Consider the following 21,255-nt stretch of genomic DNA (forward strand, 5'->3'; position numbering starts at 1 on the left):
TTCTTTTACAACAAAGGCTATCAGCCTCCCCATCCGCAGCCCATTGGATGGGGGGGGACAGCCTCGGGCTTCACCCCTGGCCCTTGGGTGGCTGGGGGGGGGGGACCCCTTGATTGAAGGGGTCCCCACTCCCCCAGGGTACCCCGGCCAGGAGTGACTAGTTGGATTTTTGATGCCACGGCCGCAGGGCACTATATAAAAGTGACCCCCGGCTGTGGCATTATCTGTCCAGCTAGTGGAGCCCGGTGCTGGTTTTAAAAATACGGGGGACCCCTACTCTTTTTGTCCCCCGTATTTTTGGGACCAGGACCAGGCGCAGAGCCCGATGCTGGTTGCTTAAATATGGGGAATCCCCTGTCATTTTTTTTCCCATATTTCGGCAACCAGGATCGGCTCAAAGAGCCCGAGGCTGGTTATGCTTAGGAGGGGGGACCCCACGCAATTTTTTTTGAAAAAATAAGCACTTTCCCACCCCTTCCCACTGATATACATGCACGGATCTCATGGATCCGTGCATGCCTATCCAATCACGAATAAAAAAAAAAGGTCTGTTTTTTTTTAGCACTTTTTTACGAGTTGTAATTTTTCACGGCAGTGTTTTTTTTTTTTTTTGCTTTGCACTTCTTAGTAAATGACCGAGATTCATACTTAAACAGCCGCGTTTTGACCGATGGTGTATTCATTCGTAATTTTTTACTTGGACTTGCAAAAAATTACGAATGCCCTCATCTCTGCCGTGATTAGTGTTTAGTAAATTACCGAGATGACACTTTGATGAAAAAACGGCATCTCGGTCAAAATCGGGAGCTTAGTAAATTTCCCCCATAGAAATATCTCTATTCTACCTATACCTAATGACCTATCTCATCCTCTGTCTACCCGAAGCTATCTGCAAAGATCTATCGACCTACAGAGACCTCCACCTCTATGCGGTACGAAATGCCGGCGCTAGGGATCCTGGCAGCCAGGAGGCCGACGCCAGGATCCCGATGGTTGGGAGGCAGACGCCAGGATCCCGACGGTTGGAAAGGCGAGCCGGGTGAGTTGGGGCTCCCCCCGCCCTTCCTGTGGCCTGACCCTAACCTCCCCCTATTAGTGCCTAACGCCCGGCCTCCCCGCGGCAGTTCTATCTACCTCCATAGGCCTGACTCAGGTGTGGTTGGAGATGCTACCACCGCTGCTTCCTTGGAAGCAGCAGTGATAGCACTGCACGGTGATGCGGCAGGAGGTGTCTGCTACAAGCAAACGCCTTTCCTGCTGCAGAAGCGATCCGACCTGCCTCCTAGGACGCAGCATTGGATCACTCGCTCACCGTGGGGGGGCTTACGGCACCTGGGGTGCCGCTCCCCCCACAAAGGACAGGAACCTCCGTCATAAGACGGAGATCCCAGTCCTTTTCCCACCTCTGAAACGGCGGCGACTTCACAAACGGAGGCCGCCGCCGCCACCCTCCCCGCCCCCAGAGGGCAGCAGACTGTCAATCACTGACAGTCTGGTTGCACAGTACCCGATCGCACAGGAGCAGAAGGGGTACTGCGCATGCGCTAAGTACAGAAAGAAATCGGTACTTGGCAACAACGGGGGCGCAGCTCCAACCACATGCCCTATATTGTATGTGAGGATAAGTAGATAGGTAGAAAAGAGATTGCTGTCTACAGCAACCTATCCCTACCTTTCGTGATCTACAAAGATCCGATACCTACGGCCGACGGAACGATCGGTCTCTAGCCGCCTACGTCTATATAGACCTGTCTACAGATCTATTTCTCTCTACATCTTCCTATCTATGCTACCTGCATTAGAACTATATATCTAAGAGTATCTACAATTAGCTATCGATAGCCATCTCTGTCTCTCTCTATCGACAGATGGAGCCGCGCTCAGTGAGCGTGGCTGCATCGCAGGAGCCTGCGGTATGCCTAGGCGAGCCCGCGCCTCGGGACGCCGGGGAGAGCGTACAGAGACGCTCCCATCCACCTTCAAAGGGGACGGAGCCACGGCCGGCGTGGCTCCATCTATACTTATATCTCTATATATAGCTATCTCGGGAAAGATAGAGAAAAACAAAGGTGGCTATCTCCAGCTATATCTACCTACCTACCTATCTATCTTATAAAAAATCTATCTATCTATCTATCTATCTATATCTACTCTACCTAATTAACAGAATTAAATCGACGGAAAGACATAGAGAGAAATAAATAAGAATTTACTTACCGATAAATCTATTTCTCATAGTCCGTAGTGGATGCTGGGGACTCCGAAAGGACCATGGGGAATAGCGGCTCCGCAGGAGACTGGGCACAAAGTAAAAGCTTTAGGACTAGCTGGTGTGCACTGGCTCCTCCCCCTATGACCCTCCTCCAAGCCTCAGTTAGGATACTGTGCCCGGACGAGCGTACACAATAAGGAAGGATTTTGAATCCCGGGTAAGACTCATACCAGCCACACCAATCACACCGTACAACTTGTGATCTGAACCCAGTTAACAGCATGATAACAGAAGGAGCCTCTGAAAAGATGGCTCACAACAACAATAACCCGATTTTTGTAACAATAACTGTGTACAAGTAATGCAGACAATCCGCACTTGGGATGGGCGCCCAGCATCCACTACGGACTATGAGAAATAGAATTATCGGTAAGTAAATTCTTATTTTCTCTAACGTCCTAGTGGATGCTGGGGACTCCGAAAGGACCATGGGGATTATACCAAAGCTCCCAAACGGGCGGGAGAGTGCGGATGACTCTGCAGCACCGAATGAGAGAACTCCAGGTCCTCCTCAGCCAGGGTATCAAATTTGTAGAATTTAGCAAACGTGTTTGCCCCTGACCAAGTAGCTGCTCGGCAAAGTTGTACAGCCGAGACCCCTCGGGCAGCCGCCCAAGATGAGCCCACTTTCCGTGTGGAATGGGCTTTTACAGATTTTGGCTGTGGCAGGCCTGCCACAGAATGTGCAAGCTGAATTGTACTACAAATCCAACGAGCAACCGTCTGCTTAGAAGCAGGAGCACCCAGCTTGTTGGGTGCATACAGGATAAAAAGCGAATCAGATTTCCTGACTCCAGCCGTCCTGGAAACATATATTTTCAGGGCCCTGACTACGTCCAGCAACTTGGAATCCTCCAAGTCCCTAGTAGCCGCAGGCACCACAATAGGCTGGTTTAAGTGAAATGCTGAAACCACCTTAGGGAGAAATTGAGGACGAGTCCTCAATTCTGCCCTGTCCGTATGAAAAATTAGGTAAGGGCTTTTATAGGATAAAGCCGCCAATTCTGAGACACGCCTGGCTGAAGCCAGGGCTAACAGCATTACCACTTTCCATGTGAGATATTTTACGTCCACAGTGGTGAGTGGTTCAAACCAATGTGATTTTAGGAATCCCAAAACTACATTGAGATCCCAAGGTGCCACTGGAGGCACAAAAGGAGGCTGTATATGCAGTACTCCCTTGACAAACGTCTGAACTTCAGGAACAGAAGCCAGTTCTTTTTGGAAGAATATTGACAGGGCCGAAATTTGAACCTTAATGGACCCTAATTTGAGGCCCATAGACAGTCCTGTTTGCAGGAAATGCAGGAAACGACCCAGTTGAAATTCCTCTGTAGGGGACTTCCTGGCCTCGCACCACGCAACATATTTACGCCAAATACGGTGATAATGTTGTATGGTTACATCCTTCCTGGCTTTGATCAGGGTAGGGATGACTTCATCCGGAATGCCTTTTTCCTTCAGGATCCGGCGTTCAACCGCCATGCCGTCAAACGCAGCCGCGGTAAGTCTTGGAAAAGACATGGTCGCTGCTGGAGCAGGTCCTTTCTTAGAGGTAGAGGCCACGGGTCTTCCGTGAGCATCTCTTGAATTTCCGGGTACCAAGTCCTTCTTGGCCAATCCGGAGCCACGAGTATAGTCTTTACTCCTCTCCTTCTTATGATTCTCAGTACTTTTGGTATGAGAGGAAGAGGAGGGAACACATACACTGACTGGTACACCCACGGTGTTACCAGAGCGTCCACAGCTATTGCCTGAGGGTCCCTTGACCTGGCGCAATATCTGTCCAGTTTTTTGTTGAGGCGGGACGCCATCATGTCCACCTTTGGTTTTTCCCAACGGTTCACAATCATGTGGAAGACTTCTGGGTGAAGTCCCCACTCCCCCGGGTGAAGATCGTGTCTGCTGAGGAAGTCTGCTTCCCAGTTGTCCACTCCCGGAATGAACACTGCTGACAGTGATATCACATGATTCTCCGCCCAGCGAAGAATCCTTGCCACTTCCATCATTGCCCTCCTGCTTCTTGTGCCGCCCTGTCTGTTTACGTGGGCGACTGCCGTGATGTTGTCCGACTGGATCAACACCGGCTGACCCTGAAGCAGAGGTCTTGCCTGACTTAGGGCATTGTAAATGGCCCTTAGTTCCAGGATATTTATGTGAAGTGACGTTTCCATGCTTGACCACAAGCCCTGGAAATTTCTTCCCTGTGTGACTGCTCCCCAGCCTCTCAGGCTGGCATCCGTGGTCACCAGGACCCAATCCTGAATGCCGAATCTGCGGCCCTCTAGGAGATGAGCACTCTGTAACCACCACAGGAGAGACACCCTTGTCCTTGGAGACAGGGTTATCCGCTGATGCATTTGAAGATGCGATCCGGACCATTTGTCCAGCAGATCCCACTGAAAAGTTCTTGCGTGGAATCTGCCGAATGGAATAGCTTCGTAAGAAGCCACCATCTATCCCAGGACCCTTGTGCATTGATGTACTGACATGACACTTGGCCTGGTCTTAGGAGGTTCCTGACTAGGTCGGATAACTCCTTGGCTTTCTCCTCCGGGAGAAACACCTTTTTCTGTACTGTGTCCAGAATCATCCCTAGGAACAGCAGACGTGTCGTCGGAATCAGCTGTGATTTTGGAATATTTAGAATCCATCCGTGCTGTCGTAGTACTACTTGAGATAGTGCTACTCCGACCTCTAACTGTTCTCTGGACCTTGCCCTTATCAGGAGATCGTCCAAGTAAGGGATAATTAAGATGCCTTTTCTTCGAAGAAGAATCATCATTTCGGCCATTACCTTGGTAAAGACCCGGGGTGCCGTGGACAATCCAAACGGCAGCGTCTGAAACTGATAGTGACAGTTCTGTACCACAAACCTGAGGTACCCTTGGTGAGAAGGGCAAATTGGGACATGGAGGTAAGCATCCTTGATGTCCAGAGACACCATATAGTCCCCTTCTTCCAGGTTCGCTATCACTGCTCTGAGTGACTCCATCTTGAACTTGAACCTTTTTATGTAAGTGTTCAAGGATTTCAGATTTAAAATGGGTCTCACCGAGCCGTCCGGCTTCGGTACCACAAACAGCGTGGAATAATACCCCTTTCCCTGTTGTAGGAGGGGTACCTTGATTATCACCTGCTGGGAATACAGCTTGTGAATGGCTTACAATACCGCCTCCCTGTCGGGGGGAGACGTTGGTAAAGCAGACTTCAGGAACCGGCGAGGGGGGAGACGTCTCGAATTCCAATTTGTACCCCTGAGATACTACCTGCAGGATCCAGGGGTCCACTTGCGAGTGAGCCCACTGCGCGCTGAAATTCTTGAGACGGGCCCCCACCGTGCCTGAGTCCGCTTGTAAGGCCCCAGCGTCATGCTGAGGACTTGGCAGAAGCGGGGGAGGGCTTCTGTTCGTGGGAAGAGGCTGTTTGCTGCAGTCTTTTTCCCCTTCCTCTGCCCCGGGGCAGATATGAGTGGCCTTTTGCCCGCTTGCCCTTATGGGGACGAAAGGACTGAGCCTGAAAAGACGGTATCTTTTTCTGCTGCGAGGTGACTTGGGGTAAAAAGGTGGATTTTCCAGCCGTTGCCGTGGCCACCAGGTCCGATAGACCGACCCCAAATAACTCCTCCCCTTTATACGGCAATACTTCCATATGCCGTTTGGAATCCGCATCCCCTGACCACTGTCGCGTCCATAATCCTCTTCTGGCAGAAATGGACATCGCACTTACTCTTGATGCCAGAGTGCAAATATCCCTCTGTGCATCTCGCATATATAGAAATGCATCCTTTAAATGCTCTATAGTCAATAATATATTGTCCCTGTCCAGGGTATCAATATTTTCAGTCAGGGAATCCGACCAAGCCACCCCAGCACTGCACATCCAGGCTGAGGCGATTGCTGGTCGCAGTATAATACCAGTATGTGTGTATATACTTTTAAGGATATTTTCCAGCTTCCTATCAGCTGGTTCCTTGAGGGCGGCCGTATCAGGAGACGGTAACGCCACTTGTTTTGATAAGCGTGTGAGCGCCTTATCTACGCTAGGGGGTGTTTCCCAACGCGCCCTAACCTCTGGCCGGAAAGGGTATAATGCCAATAATTTTTTAGAAATTAGCAGTTTTTTATCGGGGGAAACCCACGCTTCATCACACACCTCATTTAATTCATCTGATTCAGGAAAAACTACGGGTAGTTTTTTCACACCCCACATAATACCCTTTTTTGTGGTACTTGTAGTATCAGAAATGTTCAAAACCTCCTTCATTGCCGTGATCATGTAACGTGTGGCCCTACTGGAAAATACGTTTGTTTCCTCACCGTCGACACTGGAGTCAGTGTCCGTGTCAGTGTCTGTATCGACCTGAGGTAACGGGCGTTTTATAGCCCCTGACGGTGTTTGAGACGCCTGTACAGGTATTAACTGATTTGCCGGCTGTCTCATGTCGTCAACAGTCTTTTGTAAAGTGCCGACACTATCACGTAATTCTTTCCATAAGACCATCCAGTCAGGTGTCGACTCCCTAGGGGGTGACATCACTAACACAGGCAATTGCTCCGCCTCCACACCATTTTCCTCCTCATACATGTCGACACAGCGTACCGACACACAGCACACACACAGGGAATGCTCTGACAGAGGACAGGACCCCACTAGCCCTTTGGGGAGACAGAGGGAGAGTTTGCCAGCACACACCAGAGCGCTATATAAATACAGGGATAACCTTATATAAGTGTTTTTCCCTAATATAGCTGCTGTATATATTAATATGCCAATTTAGTGCCCCCCCTCTCTTGTTTTACCCTGTTTCTGTAGTGCAGGACTGCAGGGGAGAGTCAGGGAGCCTTCCTCCAATGGAGCTGTGAGGAAAAAATGGCGCTTGTGTGCTGAGGAGATAAGCTCCGCCCCTTTTTCGGCGGCCTTTCTCCCGCTTTTTTGTGGAAAACTGGCAGGGGTTAAATACATCCATATAGCCCAGGAGCTATATGTGATGTATTTTTAGCCATTTAAGGTATTTTCATTGCGTCCCAGGGCGCCCCCCCCCAGCGCCCTGCACCCTCAGTGACCGGAGTGTGAAGTGTGCTGAGAGCAATGGCGCACATCTGCGGTGCTGTGCGCTACCTTATTGAAGACAGGACGTCTTCTGCCGCCGATTTTCCGGACCTCTTCTGTCTTCTGGCTCTGTAAGGGGGCCGGCGGCGCGGCTCTGGGACCCATCCAGGCTGGGCCTGTGATCGTCCCTCTGGAGCTAATGTCCAGTAGCCTAAGAAGCCCAATCCACTCTGCACGCAGGTGAGTTCGCTTCTTCTCCCCTTAGTCCCTCGATGCAGTGAGCCTGTTGCCAGCAGGTCTCACTGAAAATAAAAAAACCTATTTAAACTTTTACTCTAAGCAGCTCAGGAGAGCCACCTAGATTGCACCCTTCTCGTTCGGGCACAAAATCTTAACTGAGGCTTGGAGGAGGGTCATAGGGGGAGGAGCCAGTGCACACCAGCTAGTCCTAAAGCTTTTACTTTGTGCCCAGTCTCCTGCGGAGCCGCTATTCCCCATGGTCCTTTCGGAGTCCCCAGCATCCACTAGGACGTTAGAGAAATAAGAATTTACTCACCGGTAATTCTATTTCTCGCAGTCCGTAGTGGATGCTGGGAACTCCGTAAGGACCATGGGGAATAGCGGGCTCCGAAGGAGGCTGGGCACTCTAGAAAGATTTACGACTACCTGGTGTGCACTGGCTCCTCCCACTATGACCCTCCTCCAAGCCTCAGTTAGGACACTGTGCCCGGACGAGCTGACATAATAAGGAAGGATTTTGAATCCCGGGTAAGACTCATACCAGCCACACCAATCACACCGTACAACTCGTGATACTATATCCAGTTTGACAGTATGAAAACAACTGAGCCTCTCAACAGATGGCTCAACAATAACCCTTTAGTTAGCAATAACTATTTACAAGTATTGCAGACAATCCGCACTTGGGATGGGCGCCCAGCATCCACTACGGACTACGAGAAATAGAATTACCGGTGAGTAAATTCTTATTTTCTCTGACGTCCTAGTGGATGCTGGGAACTCCGTAAGGACCATGGGGATTATACCAAAGCTCCCAAACGGGCGGGAGAGTGCGGATGACTCTGCAGCACCGAATGAGAGAACTCTAGGTCCTCCTCAGCCAGGGTATCAAATTTGTAGAATTTTGCAAACGTGTTTGCCCCTGACAAAGTAGCTGCTCGGCAAAGTTGTAAAGCCGAGACCCCTCGGGCAGCCGCCCAAGATGAGCCCACCTTCCTTGTGGAATGGGCATTTACAGATTTTGGCTGTGGCAGGCCTGCCACAGAATGTGCAAGCTGAATTGTACTACAAATCCAGCGAGCAATAGTCTGCTTAGAAGCAGGAGCACCCAGCTTGTTGGGTGCATACAGGATAAACAGCGAGTCAGATTTTCTGACTCCAGCCGTCCTGGAAACATATATTTTCAGGGCCCTGACAACGTCTAGCAACTTGGAGTCCTCTAAATCCCTAGTAGCCGCAGGCACCACAATAGGCTGGTTCAGGTGAAACGCTGACACCACCTTAGGGAGAAACTGGGGACGAGTCCTCAATTCTGCCCTATCCATATGGAAAATCAGATAAGGGCTTTTACATGATAAAGCCGCCAATTCTGACACTCGCCTGGCTGAAGCCAAGGCCAATAACATGACCACTTTCCACGCGAGATGTTTTAGATCCACGGTTTTTAGTGGCTCAAACCAATGTGATTTTAAGAAACTCAACACCACGTTGAGATCCCAAGGTGCCACAGGAGGCACAAACGGGGGCTGAATATGCAGCACTCCTTTCACAAATGTCTGAACTTCAGGTACTGAAGCTAGTTCTTTTTGAAAGAAAATCGACAGAGCCGAGATCTGTACTTTAATGGAGCCTAGTTTTAGGCCCATATTCACTCCTGCTTGCAGGAAATGCAGAAATCGACCCAGCTGAAATTCCTCTGTTGGGGCCTTTTTTGCCTCGCACCATGCAACATATTTCCGCCATATGCGGTGATAATGCTTTGCCGTAACATCTTTCCTGGCTTTAATAAGCGTAGGAATGACTTCTTCTGGAATACCCTTTTCCTTCAGGATCCGGCGTTCAACCGCCATGCCGTCAAACGCAGCCGTGGTAAGTCTTGGAACAGACAGGGCCCCTGCTGTAGCAGGTCCTGTCTGAGCGGTAGAGGCCACGGGTCCTCTGAGAGCATCTCTTGAAGTTCCGGGTACCACGCTCGACTTGGCCAATCCGGAACCACGAGAATTGTGTTTACTCCTCGCTTTCTTATTATTCTCAATACCTTTGGTATGAGAGGCAGAGGAGGGAACACATAAACCGACTGGTACACCCACGGTGTCACTAGAGCGTCCACAGCTATCGCCTGAGGGTCCCTTGACCTGGCGCAATATCTTTTTAACTTTTTGTTGAGGCGGGACGCCATCATGTCCACCTGTGGTTTTTCCCAACGGTGTACCAGCATCTGGAAAACTTCTGGATGAAGTCCCCACTCTCCCGGGTGGAGGTCGTGTCTGCTGAGGAAGTCTGCTTCCCAGTTGTCCACTCCCGGAATGAACACTGCTGACAGTGCTAGAACATGATTCTCCGCCCATCGGAGAATTCTTGTGGCTTCTGCCATCGCCATCCTGCTTCTTGTGCCTCCCTGTCGATTTACATGGGCGACTGCCGTGATGTTGTCTGACTGGATCAGCACCGGCTGGTGTAGGAGCAGGGATTTTGCTTGACTTAGGGCATTGTAAATGGCCCTTAGTTCCAGAATATTTATGTGAAGGGAAGTCTCCTGACTCGACCATAGTCCTTGGAAGTTTCTTCCCTGTGTGACTGCCCCCCAGCCTCGAAGGCTGGCATCCGTGGTCACCAGGACCCAGTCCTGTATGCCGAACCTGCGGCCCTCTAGAAGATGGGCACTCTGCAGCCACCACAGTAGAGACACCCTTGTCCTTGGAGACAGGGTTATTAAGCGATGCATCTGAAGATGCGATTCGGACCATTGGTCCAACAGGTCCCACTGAAAGATTCTGGCATGGAACCTGCCGAAGGGAATAGCTACCATCTTTCCCAGGACCCGCGTGCAGTGATGCACCGATACCTGTTTTGGTTTCAGGAGGTCTCTGACTAGAGATGACAACTCCCTGGCTTTCTCCTCCGGGAGAAACACTTTTTTTTTTGGACTGTATCCAGAATCATACCCAGGAACAGTAGCCGTGTCGTCGGAACCAGCTGTGACTTTGGGATATTCAGAATCCAGCCGTGCTGGTGCAGCACTTCCTGAGATAGTGCTACTCCCACCAACAACTGTTCCTTGGACCTCGCCTTTATTAGGAGATCGTCCAAGTACGGGATAATTAAAACTCCCTTTTTTCGAAGGAGTATCATCATTTCCGCCATAACCTTGGTAAATACCCTCGGTGCCGTGGACAGTCCAAACGGCAGCGTCTGGAATTGGTAATGGCAATCCTGTACCACAAATCTGAGGTACTACTGGTGAGGATGGTAAATGGGGACATGCAAGTAAGCATCCTTGATGTCCAGGGATACCATGTAATCCCCCTCGTCCAGGCTTGCAATAACCGCCCTGAGCGATTCCATCTTGAACTTGAATTTTTTTATGTATGTGTTCAAGGATTTCAAATTTAAAATGGGTCTCACCGAACCGTCCGGTTTCGGCACCACAAATAGTGTGGAATAGTAACCCCGGCCTTGTTGAAGTAGGGGTACCTTGATTATCACCTGCTGGGAATACAGCTTGTGAATTGCCGCTAGCACCGCCTCCCTGTCTGAGGGAGCAGTCGGCAAGGCAGATTTTAGGAACCGGTGGGGTGGAGACGCCTCGAATTCCAGTTTGTACCCCTGAGATACTATTTGAAGGATCCAGGGATCCACCTGTGAGCGAGCCCACTGATCGCTGAAATTCTTGAGGCGGCCCCCCACCGTACCTGGCTCCGCCTGTGGAGCCCCACCGTCATGCGGCGGACTTGGAAGAAGAAGCGGGGGAGGACTTTTGCTCCTGGGAACCTGCTGTTTGTTGCAGTCTTTTTCCCCTACCTCTGCCTCTGGACAGAAAAGACCCGCCTTTTCCACGCTTGTTTATCTGGGTCCGAAAGGACTGAACCTGATAAAACGGCGCCTTCTTAGGCTGTGAGGGGACATGGGGTAAAAATGCTGACTTCCCAGACGTTGCTGTGGAAACTAGGTCCGAGAGACCATCCCCAAATAATTCCTCACCCTTATATGGCAAAACTTCCATGTGCCTTTTAGAATCTGCATCTCCTGTCCACTGGCGAGTCCATAAGCCTCTCCTAGCAGAAATGGACAATGCACTTACTTTAGATGCCAGCCGGCAGATTTCCCTCTGTGCATCTCTCATATATAAGACTGAGTCTTTGATATGGTCTATGGTTAGCAGGATCGTGTCTCTGTCTAATGTGTCAATATTTTCTGACAGTTTATCTGACCACGCAGCGGCAGCACTGCACATCCATGCTGACGCAATAGCTGGCCTAAGTATAATGCCTGAGTGTGTGTCTACAGACTTCAGGATCGCCTCCTGCTTTCTATCAGCAGGTTCCTTGAGGGCGGCCGCATCCGGAGACGGTAGTGCCACCTTTTTAGACAAACGTGTGAGCGCTTTATCCACCTTAGGAGGTGTTTCCCAACGTGACCTATCCTCTGGCGGGAAAGGGAACGCCATTAGTACCTTCTTAGGAATTACCAATTTTTTATCAGGGAAAGCCCACGCTTCTTCACACACTTCATTTAATTCATCTGATGGGGGAAAAACTACGGGTAGTTTTTTCTCCCCAAACATAATACCCTTTTTAGTGGTACCTGTATTTATATCAGAAATGTGTAACACCTCTTTCATTGCCTCAATCATGCAGTGAATGGCCTTAGTGGGCATCAGGTTAGACTCATCGTCGTCGACACTGGTGTCAGTATCAGTGTCGACATCTGGGTCTGCGGTCTGAGGTAGCGGGCGTTTTAGAGCCCCTGATGACCTGTGAGACGCCTGGACAGGCACGAGCTGAGAAGTCGGCTGTCCCACATTTGGCATGTCGTCAAATTTCTTATGTAAGGAGTCTATACGTGCACTCATTTCTTTCCATAAGCTCAACCACTCAGGTGTCTGCCCCGCAGGGGGTGACATCCCTTCTAAAGGCATCTGCTCCGTCTCCACATCATTATCCTCATCAAACATGTCGACACAGCCGTACCGACACACCGCACACACACAGGGAATGCTCCAACAGAGGACAGGACCCACAAAAGCCCTTTGGGGGGACAGAGTGAGAGTATGCCAGCACACACCAGAGCGCTATATAATGCAGGGACTAACTGAGTTATGTCCCCTATAGCTGCTTTTTCTATATAAAAGTATACTGCGCCTAAATTTAGTGCCCCCCCCCCCTCTCTTTTTTACCCTTTTCTGTAGTGTAGACTGCAGGGGAGAGCCAGGGAGCTTCCTTCCAGCGGAGCTGTGAGGGAAAATGGCGCCAGTGTGCTGAGGGAGATAGCTCCGCCCCTTTTCCGCAGACTATTCTCCCGCTTTTTCCTATATTCTGGCAGGAGTATTTTCCACATATATAGCCTCTGGGGCTATATATTGTGGTATTATTGCCAGCCAAGGTGTTATTATTGCTTCTCAGGGCGCCCCCCCCCCAGCGCCCTGCACCCTGAGTGACCGGAGTGTGAAGTGTGTGTGAGGAGCAATGGCGCACAGCTGCAGTGCTGTGCGCTACCTTGGTGAAGACTGATGTCTTCTGCCGCCGATTTTCCGGACCTCTTCTTGCTTCTGGCTCTGTAAGGGGGACGGTGGCGCGGCTCCGGGACCGAACACCAAGGCTGGGCCTGCGGTCGATCCCTCTGGAGCTAATGGTGTCCAGTAGCCTAAGAAGCCCAAGCTGGCTGCAAGCAGGCAGGTTCGCTTCTTCTCCCCTTAGTCCCTCGCTGCAGTGAGCCTGTTGCCAGCAGGTCTCACTGAAAATAAAAAACCTAATTTCTATACTTTCTTTCTAAAGGCTCAGGAGAGCCCCTAGTGTGCATCCAACCTCGGCCGGGCACAAAATCTAACTGAGGCTTGGAGGAGGGTCATAGTGGGAGGAGCCAGTGCACACCAGGTAGTCATAAATCTTTCTAGAGTGCCCAGCCTCCTTCGGAGCCCGCTATTCCCCATGGTCCTTACGGAGTTCCCAGCATCCACTAGGACGTCAGAGAAATCTCTATTCTACCTATACCTAATGACCTATCTCATCCTCTGTCTACCCGAAGCTATCTGCAAAGATCTATCGACCTACAGAGACCTCCACCTCTATGCAGTACGAAATGCCGGCGCTAGGGATCCTGGCAGCCAGGAGGCCGACGCCAGGATCCCGATGGTTGGGAGGCAGATGCCAGGATCCCGACGGTTGGAAAGGCGAGCCGGGTGAGTTGGGGCTCCCCCGCCCTTCCTGTGGCCTGACCCTAACCTCCCCCTATTAGTGCCTAACGCCCGGCCTCCCCGCGGCAGTTCTATCTACCTCCATGGGCCTGACTCAGGTGTGGTTGGAGATGCTACCACCGCTGCTTCCTTGGAAGCAGCAGTGATAGCACTGCACGGTGATGCGGCAGGAGGTGTCTGCTACAAGCAAACGCCTTTCCTGCTGCAGAAGCGATCCGACCTGCCTCCTAGGACGCAGCATTGGATCACTCGCTCACCGTGGGGGGGCTTACGGCACCTGGGGTGCCGCTCCCCCCACAAAGGACAGGAACCTCCGTCATAAGACGGAGATCCCTGTCCTTTTCCCACCTCTGAAACGGCGGCGACTTCACAAACGGAGGCCGCCGCCGCCACCCTCCCCGCCCCCAGAGGGCAACAGACTGTCAATCACTGACAGTCTGGTTGCACAGTACCCGATCGCACAGGAGCAGAAGGGGTACTGCGCATGCGCTAAGTACAGAAAGAAATCGGTACTTGGCAACGACGGGGGCGCAGCTCCAACCACATGCCCTATATTGTATGTGAGGATTAGTAGATAGGTAGAATAGAGATTGCGGTCTACAGCAACCTATCCCTACCTATCGTGATCTACAAAGATCCGATACCTACGGCCGACGGAACGATCGGTCTCTAGCCGCCTACGTCTATATAGACCCGTCTACAGATCTATTTCTCTCTACATCTTCCTATCTATGCTACCTGCAGTAGAACTATATATCTAAGTGTATCTACAATTAGCTATCGAAAGCCATCTCTGTCTCTCTCTATCGACAGATGGAGCCGCGCTCAGTGAGCGTGGCTGCATCGCAGGAGCCTGCGGTATGCCTAGGCGAGCCCGCGCCTCGGGACGCCGGGGAGAGCGTACAGAGACGCTCCCATCCACCTTCAAAGGGGACGGAGCCACGGCCGGCGTGGCTCCATCTATACTTATATCTCTATATATAGCTATCTCGGGAAAGATAGAGAAAAACAGAGGTGGCTATCTCCAGCTATATCTACCTACCTACCTATCTATCTTATAAAAAATCTATCTATCTATCTATCTATCTATCTATCTATCTATATCTACTCTACCTAATTAACAATTAAATCGACGGAAAGACATAGAGAGAAATATCTCTATTCTACCTATACCTAATGACCTATCTCATCCTCTGTCTACCCGAAGCTATCTGCAAAGATCTATCGACCTACAGAGACCTCCACCTCTATGCGGTACGAAATGCCGGCGCTAGGGATCCTGGCAGCCAGGAGGCCGACGCCAGGATCCCGATGGTTGGGAGGCAGATGCCAGGATCCCGACGGTTGGAAAGGCGAGCCGGGTGAGTTGGGGCTCCCCCCGCCCTTCCTGTGGCCTGACCCTAACCTCCCCCTATTAGTGCCTAACGCCCGGCCTCCCCGCGGCAGTTCTATCTACCTCCATGGGCCTGACTCAGGTGTGGTTGGAGATGCTACCACTGCTGCTTCCTTGGAAGCAGCAGTGATAGCACTGCACGGTGATGCGGCAGGAGGTGTCTGCTACAAGCAAACGCCTTTCCTGCTGCAGAAGCGATCCGACCTGCCTCCTAGGACGCAGCATTGGATCACTCGCTCACCGTGGGGGGGCTTACGGCACCTGGGGTGCCGCTCCCCCCACAAAGGACAGGAACCTCCGTCATAAGACGGAGATCCCTGTCCTTTTCCCACCTCTGAAACGGCGGCGACTTCACAAACGGAGGCCGCCGCCGCCACCCTCCCCGCCCCCAGAGGGCAGCAGACTGTCAATCACTGACAGTCTGGTTGCACAGTACCCGATCGCACAGGAGCAGAAGGGGTACTGCGCATGCGCTAAGTACAGAAAGAAATCGGTACTTGGCAACGACGGGGGCGCAGCTCCAACCACATGCCCTATATTGTATGTGAGGATAAGTAGATAGGTAGAATAGAGATTGCTGTCTACAGCAACCTATCCCTACCTATCGTGATCTACAAAGATCCGATACCTACGGCCGACGGAACGATCGGTCTCTAGCCGCCTACGTCTTGTCAAAGTCAGAAAAATATCTCTATGCACACTTCCATATTTCCACCTCACACAGGTCCGTGCTGCGCATGCGTACGCTCTCCCGTACGTGCGCATACTCACAGTCGCGGGCACCCGCAGGCGCATGGTATGCGTATTTACGGTAGAGTTTATGTGGTTGTAGCGTGCGACTCAATCGTTACATATTTTCAGTAATAATGTATTTTGTAGATCATGGTCCCTTTGATAGATTCTGAAAGTTTGGTTAATATAGAATGTTTATGAACAGAGGAATCCCTCTTTGTTTGATACGAAGGGTCAGACAGGAGTAATACAGTGGTGTTTAATATCCATCGGAAGAATATTTAATTAGAAATATTCCGGTGTTGGTTTGAAGCAGATCAATCGCTCGTGCGAATAGTTATGGACATAAGAAGTTTATGAACATTTACTTTATTTGCACTTTATTACCCATGCGGCGGGAAACCCAGTTTCCCTCCCACCTGAGCAGTTGGAAATCGTCACAGCCCACCTGTATGAATTAACCTATGACCTTTTGTTATAATGCGAAGCCGAATTCCTGTGTCCAATGGACGATCAGATTGTAGGGACCATTAGATTGCATTGTGTGTGGGGCATAAATAGGCAGGCCGACCACATCCAGCTCTCACTCTTCAACGGTTCTCATTGCTGAGAATCGGGTGCTGGATGTCCAGGCGCATGCGATCATTTACCCTTGTGCGTAAGTTTCTCTCCGTAATCATTGTCTTTCTGTGAGCCATTTCTCTCATATATATATCTCTCTCTCTCTCTCTCTCTCCCTTCTCCTTCTCTCGTATCTCCCATTGACCAGTATTGTATTGTATTAGATCAGCATAGCATTGTATTGTATTTCTTGTATAGTTATTTGGTTAGGAAGTCTCTGTTATATTGTAGTGTATCATTTGTACTGTGATTCTTTTTGCAAGTATAATAGTTATAATACAGATAATAGGCTTTGGACCCTAAACCAGTATCTGTGTATTTTCTCATAGTTTTAAGTGTTCACTTGAGCGTCGGTGACGCTCAAGCAGCTTTGTAGTTAGTCAGGTTACACAAGGTTGCACTTACACCCTGTATTCACATTAAGGTATTCTGTGTATTTCATTAATAATAGGTTTAGACATAAAGGTATAGCGTTGTGAGCGTCTGCACCGCTGGTGATCTCCTCGTGGTCTCGAGCGTCCGCTACGCCATAGCGAATCATTACGTTAGTCATAGCCAACAGAGTGCTTGTCTGTGATCTCTGGGCCGTGAGCGAACGTGACGCTTGAGCGTCTCGCCTACGGCTGAGCGATCGTTACGCAACTTGCGTACCCTTACGGTACTTCTTAAGTAAACAGCGTACAGTGTTCTTAGACCTCATAAAGGGTTGTATATACGATAAATATTTAGCTTTATCAATTGGCGGCTCGTCCTGTCCTTCACATATCTGCACTAGGTAGATCAGCAGACATTATCCCTCAGCAAAGGGCGGGAGGTTGTCTCGTAGTGCTGACGGGATAAGCGTCTGCTTCGCTTAGATAACGAGTGCTGAAGGAATCCGGGAACCGGAGGTAAGAACAAAACGCTTGTGTTTTTTTTAAAACTGTTTATTTTTCTTCTGTCTTGCGTATATACGCACGCATACATATATATATCTGCACTTCTTTTCCATCTGTGTATTTCATTTGTCGTATATCACCATCCTGTCTGCCAGTTTTTATAGTTGATAGAAAAGTGCTAAAAGAGACTTGCTGTTATTTCATAGTTTAAGGATAGAGGTAATAGTTAAAAGTGTAGACAAACACACAGGTTTGCCTGGGAGATAAGGCAAAGCCAGTGGGGTACGCGGTAGATGATCAGGGATCGTTTACATTGATAAAAGTATATTGTGTTACGGTGGATCTTTGTTTTGCGTACACGTGTCTCTAACAAAGACTAGCGTACGCAATCCACAGGCCGACGCACGCAGCGTTCATTACGCAACGTAGCGTCCGGTTACGCCCACGTAGCTCAAGTCACGATAAGTTGATTTTTAACGCAACGTGATAAGTAACGCACAGCGGTAAATAGCGCAACAGGCGGTAAATAACGCAAGTCTATTTTTGGAAATCCAAAAATTTAAATTAACAGATCCTGCTCCTAATTGGTAACACAGCTGGGCTGAAGAAAATTTTCTGCGCAGAAATAGAAAATAAGATTTTACTTACCGATAAATCTATTTCTCGGAGTCCGTAGTGGATGCTGGGGTTCCTGAAAGGACCATGGGGAATAGCGGCTCCGCAGGAGACAGGGCACAAAAAGTAAAGCTTTTTCCGATCAGGTGGTGTGCACTGGCTCCTCCCCCTATGACCCTCCTCCAGACTCCAGTTAGGTACTGTGCCCGGACGAGCGTACACAATAAGGGAGGATTTTGAATCCCGGGTAAGACTCATACCAGCCACACCAATCACACCGTACAACTTGTGATCTAAACCCAGTTAACAGTATGATAACAGCGGAGCCTCTGAAAGATGGCTTCCTACAACAATAACCCGAATAAGTTAACAATAACTATGTACAATTTATGCAGATAATCCGCACTTGGGATGGGCGCCCAGCATCCACTACGGACTCCGAGAAATAGATTTATCGGTAAGTAAAATCTTATTTTCTCTATCGTCCTAGTGGATGCTGGGGTTCCTGAAAGGACCATGGGGATTATACCAAAGCTCCCAAACGGGCGGGAGAGTGCGGATGACTCTGCAGCACCGAATGAGAGAACTCCAGGTCCTCCTTAGCCAGAGTATCAAATTTGTAAAATTTTACAAACGTGTTCTCCCCTGACCACGTAGCTGCTCGGCAAAGTTGTAATGCCGAGACCCCTCGGGCAGCCGCCCAAGATGAGCCCACCTTCCTTGTGGAGTGGGCCTTTACAGATTTAGGCTGTGGCAGGCCTGCCACAGAATGTGCCAGTTGGATTGTGCTACAGATCCAACGAGCAATCGTCTGCTTAGACGCAGGAGCACCCATCTTGTTGGGTGCATACAATATAAACAACGAGTCAGATTTTCTGACTCCAGCTGTTCTTGCAATATATATTTTTAATGCTCTGACAACGTCCAGTAACTTGGAGTCCTCCAAGTCACTTGTAGCCGCAGGCACTACAATAGGCTGGTTCAGATGAAATGCTGACACCACCTTAGGGAGAAAATGCGGATGAGTCCGCAGTTCTGCCCTGTCCGAATGGAAAATCAGATATGGGCTTTTGTAAGATAAAGCTGCCAATTCTGACACTCTCCTGGCAGAAGCCAGGGCTAGAAGCATGGTCACTTTCCAAGTGAGATATTTCAAATCCACCTTATTTAGTGGTTCAAACCAATGAGATTTTAGAAAATCCAAAACTACATTGAGATCCCACGGTGCCACTGGAGGCACCACAGGAGGCTGTATATGCAGCACTCCCTTCACAAAGGTCTGGACTTCAGGGACTGAAGCCAATTCTTTTTGAAAGAAAATCGACAGGGCCGAAATTTGAACCTTAATAGATCCCAATTTGAGACCCATAGACAATCCTGATTGCAGGAAATGTAGGAATCGACCCAGTTGAAATTCCTCCGTCGGAGCACTCCGATCTTCGCACCACGCAACATATTTTCGCCAAATTCGGTGATAATGTTGCACGGTTACTTCTTTCCTTGCTTTAATCAAAGTAGGAATGACTTCTTCCGGCATGCCTTTTTCCATTAGGATCCGGCGTTCAACCGCCATGCCGTCAAACGCAGCCGCGGTAAGTCTTGAAACAGACAGGGACCCTGCTGAAGCAAGTCCCTCCTTAGAGGTAGAGGCCACGGATCTTCCGTGATCATCTCTTGAAGTTCCGGGTACCAAGTCCTTCTTGGCCAATCCGGAACCACTAGTATCGTTCTTACGCCTCTTTGCCGTATAATTCTCAATACTTTTGGTATGAGAGGCAGAGGAGGAAACACATACACCGACTGGTACACCCAAGGCGTTACCAGCGCGTCCACAGCTATTGCCTGCGGATCTCTTGACCTGGCGCAATACCTGTCCAGTTTTTTGTTGAGGCGAGACGCCATCATGTCCACCATTGGTCTTTCCCAACGGGTTACCAGCATGTGGAAGACTTCTGGATGAAGTCCCCACTCTCCCGGGTGAAGATCGTGTCTGCTGAGGAAGTCTGCTTCCCAGTTGTCCACTCCCGGGATGAACACTGCTGATAGCGCTATCACATGATTCTCTGCCCAGCTAAGAATCCTTGCAGCTTCTGCCATTGCACTCCTGCTTCTTGTGCCGCCCTGTCTGTTCACATGGGCGACTGCCGTGATGTTGTCCGACTGGATCAACACCGGTTTTCCCTGAAGCAGAGGTTCTGCCTGGCTTAGAGCATTGTATATTGCTCTTAGTTCCAGAATGTTTATGTGAAGAGACGATTCCAGGCTCGTCCATACTCCCTGGAAGTTTCTTCCTTGTGTGACTGCTCCCCAGCCTCTCAGGCTGGCGTCCGTGGTCACCAGGATCCAATCCTGTATGCCGAATCTGCGGCCCTCCAATAGATGAGGACTCTGCAACCACCACAGAAGAGACACCCTTGTCCTTGGAGACAGGGTTATCCGTAGGTGCATCTGAAGATGCGACCCTGACCATTTGTCCAACAGATCCCTTTGGAAAATTCTTGCGTGGAATCTGCCGAATGGAATTGCTTCGTAAGAAGCTACCATTTTTCCCAGGACTCTTGTGCATTGATGTACAGACACCTTTCCTGGTTTTAGGAGGTTCCTGACAAGTTCGGATAACTCCTTGGCTTTTTCCTCCGGGAGAAAAACCTTTTTCTGAACCGTGTCCAGAATCATCCCTAGGAACAGCAGACGAGTTGTCGGCATTAACTGGGATTTTGGAATATTCAGAATCCACCCGTGCTGTTTTAGCACTTCTTGAGACAGTGCTAATCCCATCTCTAGCTGTTCTCTGGACCTCGCCCTTATTAGGAGATCGTCCAAGTATGGGATAATTAATACGCCTTTTCTTCGAAGAAGAATCATCATCTCGGCCATTACCTTTGTAAAGATCCGAGGTGCCGTGGACAATCCGAACGGCAGCGTCTGAAACTGATAGTGACAGTTTTGTACAACGAACCTGAGGTACCCCTGGTGTGAGGGGTAAATTGGAACGTGGAGATACGCATCCTTGATGTCCAAGGATACCATAAAGTCCCCCTCTTCCAGGTTCGCTATCACTGCTCTGAGTGACTCCATTTTGAACTTGAACTTCTTTATGTACAGGTTCAAGGACTTCAGATTTAGAATAGGCCTTACCGAGCCATCCGGCTTCGGTACCACAAAAAGAGTGGAATAATACCCCTTCCCTTGTTGTAGAAGAGGTACCTTGACTATCACCTGCTGAGAGTACAGCTTGTGAATGGCTTCCAAAACCGTC

Source organism: Pseudophryne corroboree, chromosome 4 (assembly GCF_028390025.1).
Source record: "Pseudophryne corroboree isolate aPseCor3 chromosome 4, aPseCor3.hap2, whole genome shotgun sequence".
NCBI classification, from domain to species: Eukaryota; Metazoa; Chordata; class Amphibia; order Anura; family Myobatrachidae; genus Pseudophryne; species Pseudophryne corroboree.